This window comes from Ambystoma mexicanum, chromosome 1q (genome assembly GCF_040938575.1).
Source record: "Ambystoma mexicanum isolate Mex_15411 chromosome 1q, UKY_AmexF1_1, whole genome shotgun sequence".
NCBI classification, from domain to species: domain Eukaryota; kingdom Metazoa; phylum Chordata; class Amphibia; order Caudata; family Ambystomatidae; genus Ambystoma; species Ambystoma mexicanum.
This window is the reverse complement of record NC_090922.1, coordinates 1,555,212,310-1,555,235,665: the sequence shown is the minus strand read 5'-3', so window position 1 is coordinate 1,555,235,665 and position 23,356 is coordinate 1,555,212,310. Positions and strand designations below refer to the sequence as shown.

General features: G+C 50.5%; 2 protein-coding genes across 6 annotated transcripts in view; one reads left to right on the top strand and one right to left on the bottom strand.

The window, feature by feature from the left end:
* The window catches only part of LOC138552311 (zinc finger protein 432-like), a 694,217-nt gene that overhangs the window by 502,180 nt on the left and 168,681 nt on the right, over positions 1-23,356 (bottom strand). The window lies entirely within an intron of this gene.
* LOC138552223 (zinc finger protein 585A-like) overlaps positions 1-23,356 on the top strand; it is a 406,444-nt gene that overhangs the window by 337,067 nt on the left and 46,021 nt on the right. For 3 of the 5 annotated variants that reach the window (XM_069642523.1, XM_069642524.1, XM_069642521.1), the window contains one exon: positions 7,241-7,314. The exons of 1 other annotated variant lie outside the window; for it this stretch is intronic. The gene's annotated coding sequence lies outside the window, so the exon portion shown is untranslated. Of the gene's footprint in view, positions 1-7,240; positions 7,315-7,414; positions 7,507-23,356 lie in introns of all 5 variants that reach the window. One more of the 5 variants, XM_069642522.1, reaches the window with a different exon arrangement.

Sequence of the window (23,356 nt, the reverse complement as noted above, 5' to 3'; positions counted from 1 at the left end):
TTATCAAGGAGACCCCAAGAAGTTCAGGACTTTCATTAATCAGTGCAAGTTACACTTCCTGTGTAGACCTCTGGCCTTTCCTAATTCCACTGCTAAAGCGGCCTTTGCCCTTTCTCACCTGGCCGGGACAGCCGGCGCTTGGGCTAACCCTTTACTGGAGAACAATAGCCCGGTTCTCTATGATTTTGATTTGTTAGTTCTAGAGATGTCTCGAGTCTTCGATACCCGACACAAGGCACAGTCTAGGGATTTGGAATTGTTAGAGCTAACCCAGGGTAGAGGGACCTTGATAGATTACATCACCCGTTTCAACCAATTGGTCGCCGAGACTTCATGGCCAGAAAGCAAGCGGGCGGTCATATTCTATAGGGGGTTGAATAACGCAATGAAAGATGCCCTAGCAGTGATTCCTTCCGTGCCTACTCAGTATCAGGAACTAGTGGATCTTGCCCTGCAGGTAGATGCACGTCGATCAGAGCGCAGAGCTGAGTTGGGTCTTTCTTCTCATCCTACAGTTGTTAGTACCCCTGCTTCTAACACTGAGGAACCTATGCAAGTGGGAGGTTTACGTAGCCCTATCACGACATCCGAGAGAGAACGTAGGAGGGTGGATAATGCATGCTTTTATTGTGGCACCAGGGGACATTATGTGAATGAATGCCCTCGATGTCCCAAGAAGTCTCAGGTTTTTCGGACAGCTCGACCTTAGATCCGGAGTCCAGGTCGAGTTCCCAATCTTCATCTCCGGGTACCACTCTTGCTTTTGCTCGTATCCAGCCCATCTTTGTACAGGCCACTCTTTGTCCCTCTACGGGTATTTCTCATGCAGTCACGATCATCATTGACTCTGGTGCCACTGGGAACTACATAGATATTGCTTTAGCCCATTCTCTCAATCTACCTTTAGTGGTAAAGACCCGACCTGAACCGGTTCAGGCTGTAGATGGTACTGCACTAGTCTCTGGTCCCGTCAGACACCAAACTGCTCCTCTATTATTGACCATACAAGATATTCACACAGAGACGCTAAGTTTTGACTTGATCACCACACCTCAATTCAGTATCATATTAGGTATACCATGGTTGCGTGAACACAATCCTCTGATTAATTGGCAAACAGGCACGGTGCTCTTTGAGTCTGATATTTGTCAGAACTATTGTCTCCCAACCCATCAAGTAACAGATACTCCTTCACGGGCCTTGGGAGCTCTTGCTCAACTCACGCCCTGAGGGTTTTCACCAAGCTCATGGTGGTGGTGGCAGCGTATCTCAGGAAAGGGGGGATTCAGGTCTACCCCTACCTGGACGATTGGTTGATCAGGGCGTGCTCTCCCAAGCAAGTCCTGGATCATCTGTCAGTCACCTGCCACTGCCTCCCCAGGCTGGGGTTCTCCCTCAACTTAAAGAAGTCCCACTTGACGCCAACCCAGCGGCTCCAGTACATCGGAGCAGTGCTTGATACATCTCTGGGGCAGTGTTTTCCGCCTCAGGTGAGGGCTCATCACATTCTGCAGATGGTGCACAAGTTTCAACATGCCCAGAGTCTCCCAGCGTTCGAGTTCTTGAGGTTGCTCGGCCTCATGGCATCCTGCATTCTTCTGGTACCAGAGGCCAGGTTGCGGATGAGATCTCTGCAATGGGCTCTCAAGATGCAGTGGTCACAGTCCTCTGGCAGGATGTCAGACCCCGTTCGGGTGCCGCCCTCGGTCGCCCGGTACCTTCTGTGGTGGGCCGTGGAAGGCAATCTGATGAAGGGGATTCCATTTTGGCTACCCTGGCCGGAGGTGACAATCGTGACGGACGCATCCCTCACGGGATGAGGAGCTCATGCCAACGAGTTGACCGTCAGCTGCCGTTGGTCTCCATCGGAGTCCAGACTCCATATCAACCTGTTGGAGCTGAGGGCCGTCAGGCTTTCCCTGAAGGCTTTTCTGCCGACTGTGCGAGGGAAGAATGTCCTGATTCTGACGGACAACACGGTGGCGATGCACTACCTCAACAAAAAGGGGGGGGTAGGGTCACTTCCTCTGTGCAGGGAGGCGATACAGCTCTGGTTCTGGGCCATCCAGCAGGAAGTTTCGATCTCGGCAGTTCATCTGGCTGGAGACGAAAACGAGACGGCGGACGCTCTGAGCAGGCAGAGCACGATCTCTCACGAGTGGGAGCTGGCTCAGGAGATTCTCCTGGAGATCTTCGCCCTTTGGGGAACCCCACAAGTGGATCTCTTCGCCTCCACTGTCAAACGGAAGTGCGAAAGGTTCTGCTCATGGGTATTTCCTCCAAGAGGAGCCTTAGGGGTCGCGTTCGTGGTGGAGTGGTCCTTCCCACTGCAAGTACTGCAGAGGTTACGGAGGTTTGGTTCCCCGATGATCCTCATTGCTCCGGCATGGGCCCGGAGAATGTGGTACCCGGACCTTCTCGACTTGCCCATCTGCCCTCCATGCCGTCTTCTCTACCGAGACGATCTGGTCTCACGGGAGGGGGGTCAGGTTCTTCATCCAGAGGTCAGATCCCTCAACCTTCATACTTGAGGTATAATGTTTGGGACCTCCCTGAAGACGTGATGGAGGTGTTGCTTTCGGCCAGACGGCCTGCAACAAAGTCCTTGTACCGTTGCCGTTGGAGAAAGTTCTGCGACTGTTGCAGGGTTAAGAATGTGGATCCTTTTTCATGTACCATTCCTGTGGTTCTGTCTTTTTTGCTTTCGTTAGCCCACAAAGGCCTGCAAGTGGGTACCATTAAAGGTTACCTGGCGGCGCTGTCCATATTTAAGCACTCGTCTGAGGAGTGTTCTTATTTCAAAATTCCTTTAATTTCTCAGTTTCTGAAAGGGCTCACTAATGTGTTTCGACCGTCACCTTTCCAGGTGCCCGGTTGGGATTTGATCCTTGTTCTAAAATTCCTAATGGGTGCTCCATTTGAGCCTTTACATTCCTGTCCTTTGAGACTGTTAACCCTTAAAACTGTATTTCTAGTTGCGGTTACTTCCGCTCGCAGAGTGAGTGAGTTGCAGGCACTTTCTGTTAAGCCACCCTTCACTGTGTTTCATAAGGACAGGATTGTCCTTAGGGTTCGTCCTTCCTTTCTTCCGAAAGTGGTGTCGGAATTTCATTTAAACCAGAAGGTCATTCTTCCGGCATTTTATCCTCCTCCTGGTAAGGAAGAGGAGAGGCTCCATAGGTTGGATCCTAGGAAAGCTTTAAGTTTCTACATTTCACACATGTCCCGGGTCAGAATGGACGATCAGCTCTTTATAGGTTACGCTGGAAGGCGTTTGGGACAAGCTGTTACTAAGCAGACTTGGTCTAGATGGATTATCTTGGCAATTTCTGAATGTTACCGATTGGCGGGTAAGGACACTCTGTAACATCTGAGAAGCAGCTACATGGGCTTTCGGTCCATACTTTTGTAAGACACTACACCCTAGATTCTTTCCATGGGCAGGATCTGGCCTTTGGCAAGGCGGTCCTTTACTCTGCAATTTAATTGGGCATTCTAAATTTCTATATTCTAAATTCTTTTCCCTCCTCCATACGTTGGTACTGCTTTGGGAGTCTGTCATAGATATGGAATACGTCAGAGGACCCAATCCCCTCGAAGAACAAGTTACTCTCTTACCTGGTAAAGTTCTTTCGATGGGATGGTCCGACGTATTCCATATCGCTCCCTTCCTACCTGCCCCGCTACAGAACTTCTTATGCGATTGCAGCTTACGTTTACGCAAGGCTTTCTGTGGTCATACTGGCAGAAGATTGGTGCCACACGTTCTGGGAAAAAAACTCCAACTGAGGCTACGGGCATCGTGCGTCCTACTTATAACATCCAGTGACGTCGGCTCTACAGAGGCCTTCGAGGACAGCGTATCGACGTCATTGACGCAAGACACAGACCCCGAAAACTTTCCAAAGCAGCACAGCTGTGGTGATTACCTGTCATAGATATGAAATACGTTGTTGGAGAATTCTCATTTCTATGCTAATTCCCTTCAACCTTAGAGACCCCCAGCTCTTTTTGGTGGAATTTAGGACTTTTTCATTTGAACCCTGGAGTGAGTCAGCCCTTTTTCTCAGTCTCTCATGTGTTTTGACCTGAATTGGATTATGTGGTCCTTTGTTTTTGGAGTTTGACAAACTCTATAGGAATCTACTTTTTGTATGGTGACACACAGCCCCTTCAGTGAAGTGTCACAGAGAAGTCCTTTGGATTTCTAATAAGGTTTAAATATCTTTTCTTGGGTGAACTACAGTTCCCAAGAATAGTAAAGTGAAATGTACTTGACTTACCTTTTCTCTTTGTAGGTCCAGCACACCCCATTTTATGGGAAGTGCTGGGGGGGTTACTTAGTAGCCCCTTTTCCTACTTACTCATGTAAACATTTTTATGTTACCCTCACTACTTTAGATGGCTGGTGGCAGTGGTTTAATTTTTCTACCATTGTGTTTTTTACCGCCGGCTGAATCCTCAGCTGCAGTATAGAACCCATGGGTGACCATTTTGTCAAAATGACCCCGGACTTCTTTTTTCATCATTTTCTGTTTGTGCGGTCTTTCTTGGGTTATACTCTGTGTGCCAAGCCAGGTTTGAGCCCTTTGTTCGTTTTGCCTTTGGTGGGCTTCAGTACTGAAACCCGCCTCTGGCTCCAGTGTGTCTGGAAGAGCAGGAAGTGAGGGAGATGCCCGAAACTCCCTGGACCTTAGTCTCTAAAGAAACCTGAATGCACCCAGTCCTGATTGGCTGTGTATGAATGGGGGAAACCTGCTTAAAAGGCGAGGGTTTTGGGACTAGAAGCTGAGTCAACCACTGGGAAGGACATCCTGACGAAAAAACCATGAACGAAACTTGCTGCATCCTCCTGGACCGTTGAACTGCCCGGTGAAGCCCTGTTGCTGTGCTGAAACTTTTTCTAATCGACAATAGAAGCTCTGAAAGGGACGACTTCTTCCATTGGGTTAGTGGGAACAACTAACCCCGAGACAACCTTTGCTGGAAGATCTTCCCTGACTGGTTTTACTTCTTTGCTGCTGCAGGAACCAAATGCCAGGGGTCGAGAAATCTGTAGTCAAGTGCAATGTCTGTAATCCAGCCAAACACTCCAGGAGTCTCCTAAGGACCTTCCAGAAGCAGGACGACCACAGCTCGAGTCACCTCACCAGAGTGCAGGACTCAAGGAGTGAAGGAAGCCCAACTAGTGTCCAAGATCTGCGGTGATGCGGTTTACAGAGCGCCGACAACGCCAAAGTTCCGCTGATCCGGAAAAAAGCCTGTAGCTGCTGCCTACCTTTGAATTGCTACCGCAGGTATCCCCAGACATCTGCCCTCTTGTCCCCACGACTGAGGCCCAGGAACACAGGATCTGCATCGATGCAACCAGACCAGAATCCAGCGGACCCTCTTCTTCTAACGAAAGGTACTGTTCTGACTTGGGGTACTTACCCTTTTTCTTCAACAAACTCTCTAACTTTGTGCAAGACTTTTACTATCTAAGAAGTGACTCGGCTCCATAGCCTTTGCTCCAATTGACTTTGGCTGTCCTGGCACCCTGCAAACTCTTCTATTCCATTGAGTTTGATTCTTGCTGTCCCTCATAGGTGATGCATTGGTTTTAAACTAATATTGCTGGGAAAGGTTTTTATCTAGACTTCTTTGGGAGATTTAAAAGTGCTCACAAGCTCTGAGAACCTGTTTAACCTTTTTCCTTCCTTTAAACTTTCCTTTCTACAAGCCTCAGAACTTGCAAAGTATACAAGTGATATATAAATGCCATTACTGTCCTAGTTAGTGAAGTCCCCTCAGGGTGTAGGAAGCGTGTAAGAAGCGTCTCTAAAAAGTATCTACTAACTTTGTGATAATTCTGAACAAGTATTTTGAAGTGTATTTGATTGCTACATATATTGCCCTTTTGAAAGAATGCTTATTTAAAAACCATTCTTAAATAAATAATTATTTTAACTAAAAACCTTGAGTATAAGTGTTACTTGGCTACTTGTATTGGTGAATTTCATTGCTACAGCTCTACGACCTGGGTTTAACACGTGAATGGGTGATGAACGTCCACACTAATTGTAACACTGACAATGTTATATACTTAATTACGTGCCCCTTTCCCTGTATCTATATCGGTAAAACAAATAGTTCAAAACCAGAATGATACAGCACAGGAGTTGTGTCAAAAACAGGATTGAACGAGCCCCACTGGTTAAACACTTTATTGATAAAGGACATTCATATAAAAATTCTGAGTGGATTATCCTTAAAAAAAGGTGCATCGCAAGAAGAGACCAGTACAAAATTACTCAACTTGGAGCAAAAGCTGATTTTCATGACGAAAAGTCACATTAAGGGCCTGAACGAGAATGTGGAGTGGCATAATGGCACTGGATAGACACCCTGTGCTAATCATTCTGGCAGAACACCGGATCGGTAGTAGTTAATAAGTGATGTAAACCTATGTGCCATTTACAACCCCTTGGTTTTCCCTGAATCAAAACATGTTGTGATAGATATCAGAGACACATTTTATTGTACACAGTAATTTATGAGAATGTACTATAGGTGCTTTTTAGTTACCCTATGTGTAACATTAGACATGCACACGCATATGAGTCATGTCATGAAAATATGTAGCTGGTTACAACACGGTTATTAGATTTGGAGATAGGAGTGTCTTATTACTATGAAAATTATGTCGTAAAACTGAATGAGCCACATGAGTTTCACCGGCTCGTTAGACTCCATAATGGTAGGCCAAGTGGGAGACTGTTCTATTTATGTACTTGCTAGTGTCCCACCATGACGACAATTAGGCTTTGGTTTCCCAAATAATACAACTCAAGCCCCGCCTTTTCAATATGGGCTCATCCTATAGCGATGACTATTATGCTTTGAGTTTCCTAAGTAATCCAACCCAAACCCAGACATTTCAATATGGACTCATCCTATAACAGAAGGTCATTCCATCCCTCCTATTCATTTTGATGCGTTGATGACGTCACCGTGCTGCACACCATGACATCACCACACATCTGAACGTAAATAGTTGCCATTTTGGATTGGAATTAGACCCGCGAGCTAGGGAGGTGGCGTTTTGTAAACAGGGGTGTGATTCAAGCTAGGTAAGGCATAGAGAATTAGACAGCGGCGTGTCTGTAATTGGTTTTGGGGCTAGTGGGCTGTCTTATTGAGCCGTGAACTGTTATGGTGATGACACAGGATACTAAAAGCTCTGATGATTTTTTCACAGTTGTGATTGTCCCGTTAAGAAAGATTGAATAGAATAAGATGACGCTGAAGACTCGCCGCCATTGAAAGATCCAAGTAAGTTGGAAATAAGACTATTCTTTTCAAATCTAGCCTTTTTTCGATTTTTGGCATTTAGGGTTTAGCGGCCCCTGTCTAATGTCTCCATCTCCTCTAGATTGGGTGTGCACGAGGAGAGAAATGTATCCTCGCCCTGACCACCATTGATAGTGATTGTACCTAGAGTAACGGTGTTCCCACCCTTGAAAGGTAAGATTTAAATAGAAGGATTAATGAACAGGCATTGTTAGGGTACTACAGAATCCACAACTAAGCTTGTTTCTCTCATAGGATAGCGAGAGAAGGAAGGACAGACATTACCTGAGTAAGGAAGCCAGCAGAAGCAACAATTAACGGTTGTGTATGGTCTTTGGAAAATCACATCCAAGTGGCCAAGTAGGTATCCCATTAAGTGCTATACTTTATACCCTAGGGGGCAGGGTTGTTGAAGGTCGAATTAGAAGGCCCATCCAGTATATTAAAATTGTGCCATTATCCCACCAGAGAGCGACAGGAAGGTACCCACTTCATCGGCTTTATTTTGGTCATTTTCTGCATGTGCAAAATGGGACTTTGATGTTGTGCCAAAGAAGTGCCAAGTAGCTGTAACGCTCACCTGATTCCCGCAGAGGCGCCGGTCTTGACTGGGCGAATACCGTATGTTCAAAGGTGATGTGTAACACACGGTTGGCTCTTTGGGCTGGACCTCTGTGCACTGTATGTCTGACTCGAAGAGTAAGATGTCTGCGGAGAGAAAATATGGGATTAATGAACTGGGGTTATTGGTTGTCTCTCTCTTCTTCCCTTTCTCTTCTCCTGTAGAACCCCAAAGGTTAACGCTCTCACCTTAGGTAAGTGAACGCCGAGCTCTCCATCTGCCTCGGGGCAGGGTGCCGTAACCAGTTTCTTCACTGGATAAGGGTGCAGGCCTCTTGACCTCAGAGGACTGCTGTCTGTCGTTTACTGCACGAACAGTAAGTTCCGAGTATTTCAAATGTCTTTAAAAGTCTTTTGTAATGATGTCTCTTGTTTTGCAGGGTTCCGGCGATGGCGGATGACGGGCTGAAGTGAGTTGAGGATGGAACCCGTGTGAGGAATAGAAGCGCCTGGAAGCACGTAAGTAAGCGCTTGTTGCCTGCTTCACGATGCGCACTAACTGTCCTTTTATCTTGCAGGTACAAGTTCGGAGCTGCTGAAGGGTGCCGGAATACCCACTGGGTTCGGCGTGGGAAGGAGTAATGGCACGTGAGTAATAAAGTTACCCAATGTCTTTAAACGCACCTTCTTTTGTCTTTCAGATGCGGGATGCAGCGCCGAAGGCCTCCGGAGCGTGCAAAGAGTTGGTAAGCTTTTGTCTTTCAGATGCCGGAATGCAGTGCGAAGACCTCCGGAGCACGCGAAGAGTAGGTAAGCCTTTGTCTTTCAGATGCCGGAATGCAGTTCGAGGTGTTGGTGACAGCAGATGGACCAGGTAAGAGAAGCGCTGTCACTGAAGACCGTAGTGCTAACCTGTTCTTTCTTGTCTTTATAGGTGTTGCTGAAGACTGGATTCAGGATGGTAAGCCTTTTTCCCAGGATCAGATGCAGAAGACACGATGAGCGTTCTGCTGCAGAGGATGCAGAATAACACAAAGCAAGATTCATCCATCGGGTGTGGTTTAAATAGCCTCCTGTAGTGCTTAGGTGTCTCCTTCCACAGCCTCGCCTAGGTAAGACAAGAGTTCCTGCTTTCCAGAAGAGTTCCAGTTTTCTGAACCTAGGGAGTGGCTCCTGCCCCACCCAACAGGAAAAGTAGTCCCAAACAGAAGAGGATTAGAGGCTCAACTGGCAGATAAGTAAGCAGCATGGTCTGCTGCAGGTAAGTCCACCCAAGCATTATGAGCCCGGCGCTTCCAGCGCTGGGACTGGGCATATTTATGAGCCTGGTGCCACTGGCGCCAGGACAGGGTCCAAAAGGTCCCAATTGGGACTAGTTGGCACTCGGAACCTGGGTTATGGGTCTGCTTCCAAGGGAGTTGGGTAAGTCCTGACCTTTTGGAAGCAGAGATCATGACAGTAGCGCAATGATGATGATCTCAATTGAGGAGGCGCCCTAAGCACCTTGCGATACCACAGAGAATGGACAGATGACCCCCAACATACCCTGCATGGTAGAAATTGACCACTGCCTGTACCCCCGTGGCACTATAACCTCACCCCCACTATACCCTGAGAATTACACAGAGCACTGGTAGATTGAGAAAGGGATGTGGTGTGTATTTATATGATGAGTACCCCAGAAGAATATGCCCAGTCTGGAAGCTGAAAGCTTAGAAAGGGTGCGAAGGGGGAAGAAATGTAGTTGCCAGTGACACTGCGGGTGAGTTTGGTAATTCAGGATTAACAAAAGGGGGGAATGTTGGGAATCCTACCCCCCATAGGCGATACCAAGCAAGAACTAGACGCTAATGGAGCACATCCAGAGGGCAGGTGGTAGGAGGTTGTGAGAGACCTGAAGGTGTCTCGCCCGCTAGTCCCCAGGGATCTGTCATTCAGGTGGCCAGGACACGGCCATCGCTTTTGGATCCAGTTCCTGGGGGTGGACCAGTGTGGGAGGATCACCTGGATGAGGGGTCTTCAGGGAGTGTAAGTGGGACACTCTGAGTGAGGCAAAGCACACGAGGAAACAACAGTTCCAAGATGGCCGTTTAACGAAAGGAGAAAGACGGCAAAACAGAAGGGGATCGCAAGGAGGGAAGTTTCCTTGACCTTTTTGACAAGGAACCCTTGCTTTTATGAGCCCTCGATTTTGGAAAGCAATAGACCAGGAAAACAGGCTGAAGAATCCTACATTGTGTGTCGTAGAAACGTGGGGTCCTCCTGTGTCAATAATCAAGGTGTGGAGAATCACCAGTCGCCGTGGTACTGTCCTTGGCTCCAGGAACAAAGCAGTGTCAGTGAAATCAACACAGCTGGTGAGTTGGGGAGACCGATCTGTGTTATAGCCAAGTTTGCAAGCGACAACATTGTATGGCGAGCGCTGGAACAAATTGTTTGAAATAGTTGTAATTAAAGAAGCAAATAAAGTTGAACTGCTGATGAGTGATTGAACTTTGAAACCAAGATACGATACCTTTGACAGAGTGGTCCAGCACCACATGTATGCTCTCTATTCTCCCGTCTGGGCCTACTCACTCTGCTGGGCACACTCTTGATGCTCTGATCTCTTCTGACCTTCCCCTCTCCGTCCCTCTCTCCACTCCTCTCTCCTGGAGTGATCACTTTCTCCTATCCTCCCACCTCACCCTCCCTACCCCACAGGCAAAGCCACCCTCTTCACTGCCACCCACCTTCTCGGTCATCCGACCCATGAAGCGTGTGTCAGTTGAGGCTTTCGCTGCTACCTTCTCGCCCCCCCCGCCCCTTCGGCTGACTCCCACCCTGACACAGCCCTCTCCATGCTCCACTCTGCTATATCTGTTACTCTTGATATCCTTGCCCCCGTCATGAGAATCCGCCTGAAGCCCAAAGCCAAATGTAACTCCTGGTATGACTCGGATCTCGCCACCCTAAAACGCAAGTGCAGGGTTGCAGAGAGGAAATGGCGTGCTTCATGTTCATCCTCTGACAAACTGGCCTGCCGCCTGCTCCAAAGGCAGTATCGGCTCTCCGTTCTCACCAAGAAGAGAGCCCTTATCCAAGCCAGCATCTCTGCGGCATCTAACAACTCCGCCAAACTCTTTAAAATCTGCAAGGAGCTGGCCAACCCTGTTGCAGTCTCTACCTCTCCCGTCCCCTCCCAGGCCCTCTGCACTGCATTGGCCTCTCACTTCATCTCTAAAACTCAGGACATCCTGTCCTCGCTCTCCTCCTTTCACCTCCCTCCCTCCCTTCCCGGCTCTTCCTCTGACCCTTCTGCAGTCACCCCTCCTCCCTCTTTCTCTGCCTTTCCACTTTTCTCTGCTGACGAGGTTTCCAGACAAGTCCGATCTATGAAAGTCTCGTCTAAACAGGTTCACCCCTGTTCCTCCAAAACTATCAAGGACCACATCGACTCCCTGGCTCCTGCCCTGGCTGACTTTTGCAACCACTCCTTCGCCTCTGGAGTCTTCCCTTCCCCCCTCAAGCACTCCCTTGTGCACCCTCTTCTCAAGAAACCCTCTTCCGACCCCTCCTGCCCGGCTAACTATCGCCCTATCTCCACCACTCCCTTCCTGGGCAAGCTCCTGGAGAAACTGGCCATCTCCCAGCTTAACCTCTATGCTGAATCTGTTGGTAGTCTTCATGACCATCAATCTGGTTTCAGAGCTGCCAGAAGCACGGAAACTGCTCTCCTGAACATCCGTGAAGACCTGCTCTTGAACCTCGATTCCAACACTCCGTGTGTTCTCATTCTGCTCGATCTCTCCTCTGCCTTTGACACTGTCAACCATGCCATCCTGCTCAACCGTCTCCGTGAAAACCTGGGTATCACTGGTCAGGCTCTGGCGTGGCTGACCTCTTTCCTTTCAAATCGACCCTCCCAGGTCCAACTGGGGTCCTTCCTCTCCGACATCTTTTTCTCCACCTGTGGTGTCCCCCAGGGATCTAATCTCTCTCCCTGGCTGTTCAACCAGTATCTGGCACTCCTTGCCCACCGCATCGCCGCTCTCTGCCCTAATTTCCAGTGCTATGCGGACGATACCCAGCTCATTTTCAGGCTACCCTCAGCCTCCCCCTCTCCTTCCCTCATCTCTGACTGTCTGTCTGCTATCCAGGAATGGTGTGCCGCCAATGACCTCTGCCTTAATGCCAGTAAGACTGAGATTCTACTCATCGGTACACCCACTCCCTCCTTCCCTGCAGCTCTCTGGCCTGCCTCCCTTGGCCCCCTCCCTGCTCCTACCTGCAATGCAAAAAACCTTGGGGTCATCTTCGACTCCACACTCTCCTTCTCTCCTCATATTTCTGACGTCGCTAAGAAGTCACACTACGAGCTGCACCTCCTCAGAGGTATTCTTCCCTTCCTCTCCTTCCCCCAGAAGCTCACTGTCTCCCGAGCCCTGGTTCTCTCGAAGCTGGGTTACTGTAACAGCCTCTATCTTAATCTGCCTGCCTCCACTCTCCGCCCTCTGCAACTCATCCAGAACAGAACTGCGAGACTTGTCCTTGGCCTCAAGCCCAGGGACCGTATCTCTCCAGGACTGAAATCTCTACACTGGCTCCCAGTGGCTGCGAGGATAAAGTTCAAAACCCTCTGCATTGTCCACAAGGCCTTCTGGGGCCTTGGTCCTAAATACCTTCAACTCTCTCTTCCCAAATATCTTCCTTCCCGAGCCCTTCGCTCATCCGCCTCCAACTCCCTCAGGGTCAGCCGCTTCTCGAAGCAACGAGCTGGGGGTAGATCTCTCTCCGCGGCAGGGGCCTCCCTCTGGAACAGCCTTCCTGCCTCCCTGAAACTTGAGGAGAACCATCTCCGGTTCCGGAAGCACCTCAAAACCTTCCTCTTTGCTTCTGCTTTCTCTCTCCCTCTCCCCTGCTGAACAGCTAATATTCTTCACTGAAACTGCACTGATTCTGCAACTGGACCACTCTTAACAGCCTCGGTCCTGGGCCCAGCCACTCTCCACTTGCACTGATGCCCTGGAACCCCTCTGCACTGCGGGACTGTCTCTGTATCCCTACAGCCCCCCCCCCTTTTCCAGCACTTGTTCTGCACTTACCTTGCACTTGCCACCAGCTGGCCCCATTTATTTATTACTTTACGCCACTTAACTTGTACTGCACTTCCCCCCCTCCCCTTGCACTTTTCCCCCTCCCCCACCCCTGCACTTGCGCGATCTGAATGACACCTGGCCTAGTAGGATCGTTGTCTGTCTCCCCTTGTTCCTCCCCTCCCTGCCTCGTCGCGCCTTGAAACACCTGTGTATAGGCGCGTTACAAATGCCATATCATATCATATCATAAGGTCTCTGTGAGGTATCCAGCTGAAAAGTGAAAGAGTTGTAGAGAATTGTGAATCTAAGTTGTCTTGCGACATGTCAAGCAAAATCCAGAGCACAATCGAAAGTCTTCGATGTTGATATAGTGAAGAAAGTTTGTGGGAAAGTAGATCAGGTTGGTGCAAGCCTGGCAGAGAGAGATCGATTGGAAGCTTTGTGTTTAAGTGGGTCTGAGCCCGGCAGAGGGGGACCCGGGTTGAACAGAAAATCACAGAGAATCTGTACATATAAAATCCTAATGTAAGGCGTATCTTCTCCCTCTGCTTCTGTATTGAGGGCTGAGCAGCAACCTGTAGGAGACCTGAGCATGAGAGAATTGCACCTTTCTGCACACATGTGCAAAAAATGAAAACCCAGGGGGATGAATGGAGAGCACTCACACAAAAACCATGGCAGACCTTAACATATACAGGCAGCCCTGAGGAAGGTGGGGGCGTTGGCCATCTCCTAAGGTAGGTCCGTCCTGATGACTCTACGTTGTACTGATGCCCTGGGTTAAATAAGCAGACACAGTCTTGCTTCATTTGGTAAGCTTGAACAGCCTTTTTATATAACTGCATTTGTAAAAGTGACCCTCAGTATCATATGAGTAATATTACACCCCTAGGCCCCTAGCAGAGGCACTCTCGGTTGGTTCATGAAATTAATCAATACTTAAATGTCCTCCTTCCATTATGTCCGGTATTGAATAATAAATTAGCATCATTTGGATCTCCCCAGAGCAAGTTCCTTCACATTGGATAAATAAATAACTAACATCAATTGGGTCACCTCGGAGCAAGTTCCTTCACATTGGATTACTAAATAATTCAATATCTCAGAAAGGGTCACCTGGGAGCAAGTTCCTTCACATTGGATAAATAAATAACTAACATCAATTGGGTCACCTGGGAGCAAGTTCATACACATTGGGCCTCATTACAAGGTTGGCGGTCTGGTAATAACGATACCGGTAAGGCATTACCGGCATCGTTTACCGGACCAGCAGATTATGACCTGCAATGCCACTCCTACCGGCATCGACAGGGACCTGCTGTGGCCGTGCACCACCATGCCGGCATGCTCGCGGCCGCCGTGCCAGTAACACCGGCATGCCGCAAGGAAGCGGACATTACGAGTCGCACGGGCATGCACATACTGGTATCCAGATGCCGGTAAGAAGGGCCACCATGATGCCGGCAATACCGGCATCGCAGATCACCTGTTAATAGTAAACTGCTGTGTTCCCAACTGCCACAGGTGTACACAATCGGCACAGGTGGAGGCAATGGAGCCTGGCCCTGCACAAAAGGAGCACACCCACACAGAACACCCCTTCCAAGACCAAAATGATTTCACTTGCAGTTGAGATACTGGAGCTGGAGGACATGCCTGCACTGCTACTCCTTGAGCAGGCAGTACACCAGAGATTACAGAGGATACTCAGGAGGAGAAGGAGGGTGAGACTGCCCCAGCAAATTCCACCAGTACAGGCAGTGGTTCCCCGCAGGCAGCCACCAATCCCTTGCATAAGGGCCAGTCCATTCAACTTAACCCCAGCACAGATCCACACCCTGTACCGCCTGGACAGGGACACCATCACCACCATAGTGGATCTAATACATGAAGACTTGGTCAGCCTGATCAACATCTGCACCGTCATCCCCCCTCTGCTGAAGGTGGCGTCTGTGCTCCACTTCCTGGCCACAGGCACCTACCAGCACACAGTGGGCCAGCTGCATGGCATCTCGCATCCATGTTTCTCCGGTGTGCTGGATGCACTCCTAAAGCACGCAAGGGCCTACATATCCCTACCACGGACAGTACAGGGGGTGAATGACACCAAAATAGCATTTCATGCACTGGCAGGCATGCCCAATGTCAGTGGTGCCCTCGACGGCACCCACGTGGAGTTGGTAGTCCTGCATGCCGTGAAGGTGGTGTACCGCAATCAAAGCTATACCACTCCATCAATGTGCAGATGGTGTGTGATGCCAGCAAGATGATAACACATTGCTGTGCGTAGAATCCCATGATCCATGCATGATGCAATGGTGCTGCGGAACTCCTCGCTACCCCGCTATATGGAACGAGATGCTGCCCGACGTGCCTGGCTGCTGGGTGAGTCGGCACTCTGGGCCATGGGAGTGTATTGGGGGGGGGGAGAGTACATGCATATGCAACCTGTCTGCTCCCTGGGCCATGGGAGTGTATTTTTGGGGGGCGTGGGGGGTACATGCATATGCAACCTGTCTGCTCCCTGGGCCATGGGAGTGTCCTCAATGGGGTGTCTGGACACTGTCCATGCTGGCAAACTGTGCCCATAATCATTCAAATAAGATGCATGACACAGACAATGGAGGCCGACATACTCTGGCTGCACACCAATGTGTAAATGTCAGACTCGCAATCAGAACACACCCCTGAACTTGTCCACTGGACATCATCTGACCGTCCCCACAGCACCACAATGCCCCATCATGCAGCCACAAAGCTGAATACACATGACTGCATCGAAGCACCTTGCAGGTCATGCATCCATGAGTGCGCAGTATGATTACCCCCTATGGGAAATCCCCTGTCACTGCCCCTCCCCGACAGTAACTCTGCATAACACCATGGCAACATGTGCAGATGAATACAAATGGGAAAACACGTGACAAGGATGCGTCAAATTGGAGCCATCAAGTAGTGAACAACACCTACATGGGAGCGATTGGTGCGGGAATCACCCACAGCACATGAGTACCAGCATGCAAGTCGATACCCTGCATCAATCAAGGAACACATCCCTACACTGGCGGACCCTACCAACAATCACATTGTGCCATTGTGACTAGTGTGAAGACGTTGCGGGACATCTGCATGGCGTCAACAATTATCCAAAAGCATGATAGTCTAAACAAGCTGTATCATGTTGGGCATCAGCCTAATGTATCAAACATTGCCCAACATGCATTTGGTCTCATACCCTGCCACACATCCCTCACATGTGAGTACATCATGGACTTTGTCACTCCATCTGGGTGGTTGGTGATTCCAATGTCAAGGCCCCTAAATCGTGTACGTTACCCAAGACCAGCACTATGGATTGCCAAGTTGTGTACAGGTCAGATAGTTGCGCAGATGTGAAGTCAATAGCTGCCATTGACGATATACTGCAAATGAGCATGAACGATGGACAGGCTGAGCAGGAATGGAATTGAAGAAATACCCTTACACATACTTTATTGTGCTCCCATGCAGGTGATGCTGGCTATCCCCTGTTAGAAATCCGCAGAACAGGCACGAAGAGGACTTCAATCGTGCCCATACACGCACTCGTGTATTCATAGAGCAGACCTTTGGCCTGTTGAAGGCACGGTTTCGCTGTCTCAGCAGGTCAAGTGGCACACTAATTTACGGGCCTGAGAAGGTGGGCAAGATCAGCATGGTATGTGCCATGCTGAACAACATGTGCATCCGGCGGAACGTACTCCTGCCCCCTGACATGGACCAGCCACCACCAGGTGAAGATGAAGATGAGGAAGGAGAAGATGTTGCACATCGGCCAGGCCGCGATGCACATGAGGGACATGCTGTGCGCCAATCAGCGATAGACCATAGTTTGTGATGCACTGGGATGCAGAGGGTGCTATGGATGTGGGACCCTGGGCACTGTGATTGGGGGAATATGGGCACTGGGTTTGGGATAAAATGGGCACTGTACACTGTCATGCAATAAACTGAAACATGCTGAAGAAGCAATGTCCAGTTGTGATTTATTTTATACAACGGGTGTATTGAACAGATAGTATTTTCAACATGAATGAACCCTCCAAACCCCACACACACCCTCCCCTGACCCCTATTCCCACCCCCACACAGCCCCTCCACCCACCCTCCATCCCCTAATATCCCCACACACCCCCACCCCCTAATCCCCACACATCCCCTCCGCTGACACCCAGTCACCCCCACACAGCCCTTCCCAACATGCCCACACAGCCCCCCCACCGTCCACCTTACACCCCCACACATCAAGAGCACATGTGTCCAAATGCACTGACAGTCAACACGTGCAGAGTACCCCTGCTACTGCCATCCCCCTTTTCGATGGAGGGGGCTGCATGTCTGTGTGTCGCATGCTACGCAGGGACCTGCGCACAGGGTTGTCTGTGTTGGGCTGGCAGGCGTGGTAGTCGAGGAAGTGGATGGATGTGGCTCGAATGCCGCAGGACGCTGCTGCTCCATGGTGTTGGCCATTCTCTCCAGTATCTGAGCCACAGTCGCAAAGCCCTCATGGACCCGCTTTGAATTTCGATTTACAGCCTTGATGATGGCCACAGTGTTCTCTCTCATCGCCTGGCGTGTTGCCTCCCCATCGGCAACATATTGCTTCACAAGTGCGTGCATGGACACTTGACGGCCCCCCATCCTCGACAAACGTCCCTCGAAGTCCCGTATTGAGGTGGAAGTGGCCGTTTGCATGGCTGGTGTGGACGTGCGCAAGACGGGGCTGTCCTCTGGTGGAGGCCTCCCCTCCTGGCTGCCCTGACCTTCAGGCTCATGCTGAGGGGTGCCCTGTGGTGTGTCCTGCGGCCTGGGTGTTTGTCCACCATCCCCCAACATGCTGCCTCCTTCATAGGTGTCCTCCTCATGCCCCTCGTCCTCATTGGCACTATGTTGGGTGGGTGCAGCAACCTCCCCAACTGAACTTGTGTCTGCCGACTGCGTGCCATCATGGTTGCTTGCCACAGATGTGGGCACATCCTGTGAAATGTGTGTCTCCAGGGGGGTAGGGGCAGGTGTTTGATGGACCTGTTTTGTTGGCTGTGCAGCCGGTTGGGCACTGGTGTGTGCCTTGTGAGCCCCTTGGCTCATCCTTGTGCCCCTGGACGTGGATGGTCTGGTGCCATCGTCCTGACCCCTGGACCTCTTGGCAGGTGTCCTGGGCTGTGCCGCTGCATCATCCTCATCACTGTCTGCAAGACCCTTGCATGCCACAGCACCCTCCAAACCCAGAGCACTGACCATCAAACGTTTACAGTCCTCAATCGATCACTAAGATCAGAAGGCAAGGCTATCGCAGCTTCAGGAATGGGTCACGTGATTTGTGCAGTGCGTTGCAGGGTGGCATCAGGATTATAGCCTAAAACTGAGGTGAGGGACCTTGGGAGTTGCTCATCTGCCTGGGAGCAAGTAAAGTGAGTTAGTTTGACCTCAGCTCTCCCCCGAGCCGTCCCTGTATATGCCAGGTGCATTGTTACAATTGTAAGAATAACATTGTGTGTCAGAGTAGCTAATTGTTAGGTCAGCTCACAACGGATGACGAGCCCAGCAGCACCCACGTGAACGAAGATGGACAGATAAAGATGGACCAATGGCCTGGCATCCCATATGGAGCAGGCCCCACATCCATAGGGCTCCACCAATCCATATTGTAGATTTGTACTATATATGATGACGTCATTAGTGACGCTGTTTGCACTTACAATGAACAGCACATGCCAACGTACCTCAGAACGTTCTGCGGCATCAGAGTTCTTTGCTGATGCAGTCCTATTTTTGTGGAAATAAACACGTGTTATCCTTGCAAGAGTGTCTTAGGCCTTTTTCCCTAGCCGGCTGTATTTTTTCTGGTGTGAACATACAGGGGTGTGCCTTCAATGTGCTGAGTTTTAGTGGTGACGTGAGAAGCCAGAGCTGTGGTCATATGGACTGGGAGGGAACAGGAGAAGTGGCTACTGCAGAAGGATTGGCCAGCTCCTTGCAAATTTTAAAGAGTTTGGCCGTGCTGTTAGAGGCCGCAGAGACGAGGGTTGGGATGTGGGCTATGATATGATATGATATTTCATTTGTATTGCGCTCATACACAAGTGTATCAGAGTGCGATGACAGGACAGAGAGTCTGTATTGCCTTTGGAGCATGTGGCAGGCCACTTTGTCAGAGGATGTGCCCAATGCCCTCTACGTCCACTCAACCACCCTACACTTGCGTTTCATGGTGGCGAGGTCTGAGTCATACCAAGAGTTGCACTTGGAGGTAGGCTTCAGACAGATTCTCATGACAGGGGCAAGGAGGTTCAGAGTGTTGGAGATGGAAAGATGCAGGTTAGAGGGGGCTGTGTTGGAATATGATTGTGCCGCAGGCATAGGAGGAACTGAGAAAGTAGCAGCAATGGCATCCACTGACAACACGCTTCATGAGCCGAATGACCAAGAAGGTAGGTGGCAGTGTTGGGTTAGGCTTATCCTGGGGGACAGAGAGCGTCAGGTGAGAGGGGAGCAGAAAGTGGTCTGTCCAAGAGAGAGGAGTGGTGAGATGGTTAGAGAGGGGGATGTCTGAGGAGATGAGAGCATCCAAGGTATACCCGGCAGAGTGTGTCGGACCAGGGGGTAGAATGGAAAGAGAGAGAGTGTTGCAGAAGTTGCGGAAGACACCAGAGGAGGGATTAGAAGCATCCAGGTGGATGTTAAGTCCTCTGAGGAAGAGAAGTTGGGAGTTGGCAAGGAGAGAAGAGGAGAGGTCAGCCCACTCTGAGAGGAAGAGGGCGACCTGGCCAGGTGGCCTCTAGATGGTGGCCAGTCAGGGAGAGGCCAGGAAAGAGAGATAGAGTCTGCAGGCCAGGCATTCAAAGGAGGAGTAGGCCTGCATAGGAATGACAGAAGCAGGGATCCACTCAGGAAAGATCAGAGCTACTCCACCTCCGGGACGGTTGGTTCTGGCTTCGGAGATGATCTTGTAGCCATGGTCTACGGCCCTCAGGCCAATCTCCTCCTTTTTTATAGACGCTTCCCGCGCATTATCAACTTCCTTCCTTCTCCTGCTACTCCCTACTTACCCCTCTCTGGCTCCTCTGCCACCTCCTTCCTCTGCCACCTCTCCGACACCGTCTGTGGCTTCTCTGGCCACCCTGTTGCCTCCTTCCTCAGCTACCTCTCTGGCACCCTTCTTCCTCTTCGACTACCCTGCTTTCTCTTCCTTCCTCCTCTGCCCATCCATGGGCACCTCCAACACTTCTGCAGGGTGCACCTCTGGCCTGTACCCCTCCACAGAAGTCCTTTAAAGGTGGCAACCTGTTCCACATCGCTACTCTCGCTCCGCTTTCAAACACTACTGTGACATCGGCTGTCTCCTAGAAGAGCTAGATTTGGATGTTCTCTGTCTCATAGAGACTTGGTTCACGTCCAGCTCTGTCACGAGTGTTGACACTCCCCTTCCTGATGGCTACAAGATCCTCTCGAGCCCAGAACTAACCATCCCGGTGGGGGTGTAGTCTTGATGTTCCAAGAGTCGATCCCTGCTTCTGTCATTCCTATGCAGGACGACTCCTCCTTTGAATGCCTGGTCCGCAGGCTCTTTATCTCGCCCGGCCTCTCTCTCACTGTGGCCACTATCTACAGGCCGCCCTCTTCCTCTCTGAGTGGGCTGAACTTTCCTCCTCCCTCCATGCCTCTACCTCTCAAATTCTCTGGGTGCCACAACCAATCTCTCTCTCTCTCTCTCTCTTTCTTTCTCTCTCTCTCTCTCTCTCTCTCCCTCTCTCTCTCTCTCTCTCTCTCTCTCTCTCTCTCTCTCTCTCTCTCTCTCTCTCTCTTTCTCTCTCTCTCTCTCTCTTTCTCGCTCTCCTTTCTCCTCTCTCCCTCTCTCTCTTCTTTCTCCTCTCTCCTTTCTCCTCTCTCTCCTTTCTCCTCTCTCTCTCTCTTTTCTCCTCTCTCTCTCCTTTCTCCTCTCTCTCTTTTCTCCTCTCTCCTCTCTCTCCTTTCTCCTCTCTCCCCTCTCTCTTTCTCTTTCTCTTTCTCGCTCTCCTTTCTCCTCTCTCTCTCTCTCTTCTTTCTCCTCTCTGCTTTCTCCTCTCTCTCCTTTCTCCTCTCTCTCTATCTCTTTTCTCCTCTATCTCTCTTATTTCTCCTCTCTCTCTCTCCTTTCTCCTCTCTCTCTTTTCTCCTCTCTCCTCTCTCTCCTTTCTCCTCTCTCCCCTCTCTCTTTCTCTCTCTCTTCCCCCTCCCTCTGGCCCGACTCACTCTGCAGGGCACACCCTGGATGTTCTGGTCTCCTCAGACCTCCACCTCTCTAACCCTCTCACCACTCCTCTCTTGGAATGACCACTTCCTCCTCTCCTCCTACCTCTCTATCTCTACCCCTCAGGTCAAGCCATCCCCAGCACTGCCACCTACCTTCTCGGCCATCCGACCCATAAAGCGTGTGTCAGTGTAGGCTGTTGCTGCTACATTCTATCCTCCTCCTACAACTTTGGCTGACTCAAACTCTGACACAGCCCTCTCGAACATTCATCTCCCTATCTCTAACACTCTTGACGTCCTTGCCCCTCTCATGAGGATCCGGTTGAAGCCCACTTCCAAGTGCAATTCTTGGTACGATTCTGACCTCACCACCCTTAAACGCAAGCGTAGGGTGGCTGAGGAGAAGTGGAGGGCATCGGGCTCCCGCTCTGACAAACCGGCCTGTCGACTGCTCCAAAGGCAGTACAGACTCTCTGTCCTCTCTAAGAAGAGAGCCCAAATCCAACCCGACGTCTCTGCGGCATCTAGCAACTCAGCCGCACTTTTCAAAATCTGCAAGGAGCTGGCCAATCCTGCTGCAGCCTCTACCTCTCCTGTTCCCTCCCAGGCCCTCTACACAGCTCTGGCTTCGCATTTCACCACTAAAACTCCGGACATCCTGTCCACTCTCTCTTCCTTTTCCTCCTCCTCTGCCACCCCTTACCCGTCTTTGTCCCCTTCCACTCCTCCTTTCTCATCCTTTCCCCTGTTCACCCCCAACAATGTTTCTAGACAAGTCTGATCTATGAAAGTCTCTTCAAAGCAGGTTCTCCCCTGTTCTTCCAGAACCATCAAGGACCACATGGATACCCTGGCTGCAGCCTTGGCCAATTTCTGCAGTCACTCCTTTACCACTGGAACCTTCCCCACTCCCTTGTGTACCTCCTTCTTAAGAAGCCCTCTGCCAATCCTTCCTCTCTGGCTGAATATCGCCCGATCTCCATCACTCCTTTCCTGGGTAAACTCCTGGAAAAGCTGGCCATATGCCATCTTAATCTGCATACTGAATGTGTTGGTTCTCTGTCATGGCCACTTGCCCAGGATCACAGGAGCTGCACCATCAGGTTGAGAGAGCAAGGGGAACCATGGTTCACGCACGTCCCTTTGGGACTTTTATACTCAGGGGGCCCGGTTGGACTCAGTCCTGGCGCCTTTGGCGCCAGGCTCATGGAGAAACATAAGCAAGACTCTTTTATTATGGGCAGGAGTGCTTTCAGGAACTTTCCACTTGTGTGCAATCAGTCTGGGGGTGGCTTTCTACCTTGAGCTGCATGTGCAACTTTAAGGAGTGGAAGGGTATGGCAAGCAGAACTGAACTAGCGGGCGTGGCCATAAGAGCTCTGCTATAAAAGCCAGCCCAACCCCAAGGCGCACACTTCACGTTAATCTGTATTCGCAGGCAGCGTAACGCTCACCGCCGCCAGGGACACGCAGCACTTACCTTGGGAATCCAGTCTCCTGTCCATATGCTTACCTACTGGAGTCAGCTTTCGCCTTCATTCTTCACAGCTGAGCCTGGTGTCCATTCTTCATCTTCCGGAACGCAGGACTTCAGCTCTGGGCACATTCCACTTGCCTGCAGCAAGGGTAGAGGGCAGGAGCCCCTCGCACCCCCCCCGAAGCCAGAATCCAGCTCCAGGAGTGCGGGCACACGGAGCAAGGCCTGCCTGACCTTGTCCCAACGGAGCGCCTGACCCCGCAATTCCGGGCGCATTGCGGCGCCACAACGAGGCCGCATCTTCACTTTTCTTCGGGCTGCATCCGCCGGCAGGCGGTAACGCCGGCCACGACGAAGGCCATACTAAGGCCTGTTGGGTGCCTGTTTGGAGCCATAGGAGCCAGGGGCCAGGAACTTTGCCCTTTCCGCTCCAGGTAAGCCAACGCTGCCACCCCGCACGGTTGCACATGTATGTGCTGCCCATGCCCAGCACCTCACCTCCCAAATCACCTAGTTGTCACCTTTTGTCACTCGCCCACAGCTACAACTACTATGGACCACGTCCTGTACTCCCACGACTGAACCTCGTGCATCCCTTACGTGCACCTCTCCTTAGACCTTTATTTACATCCCCATT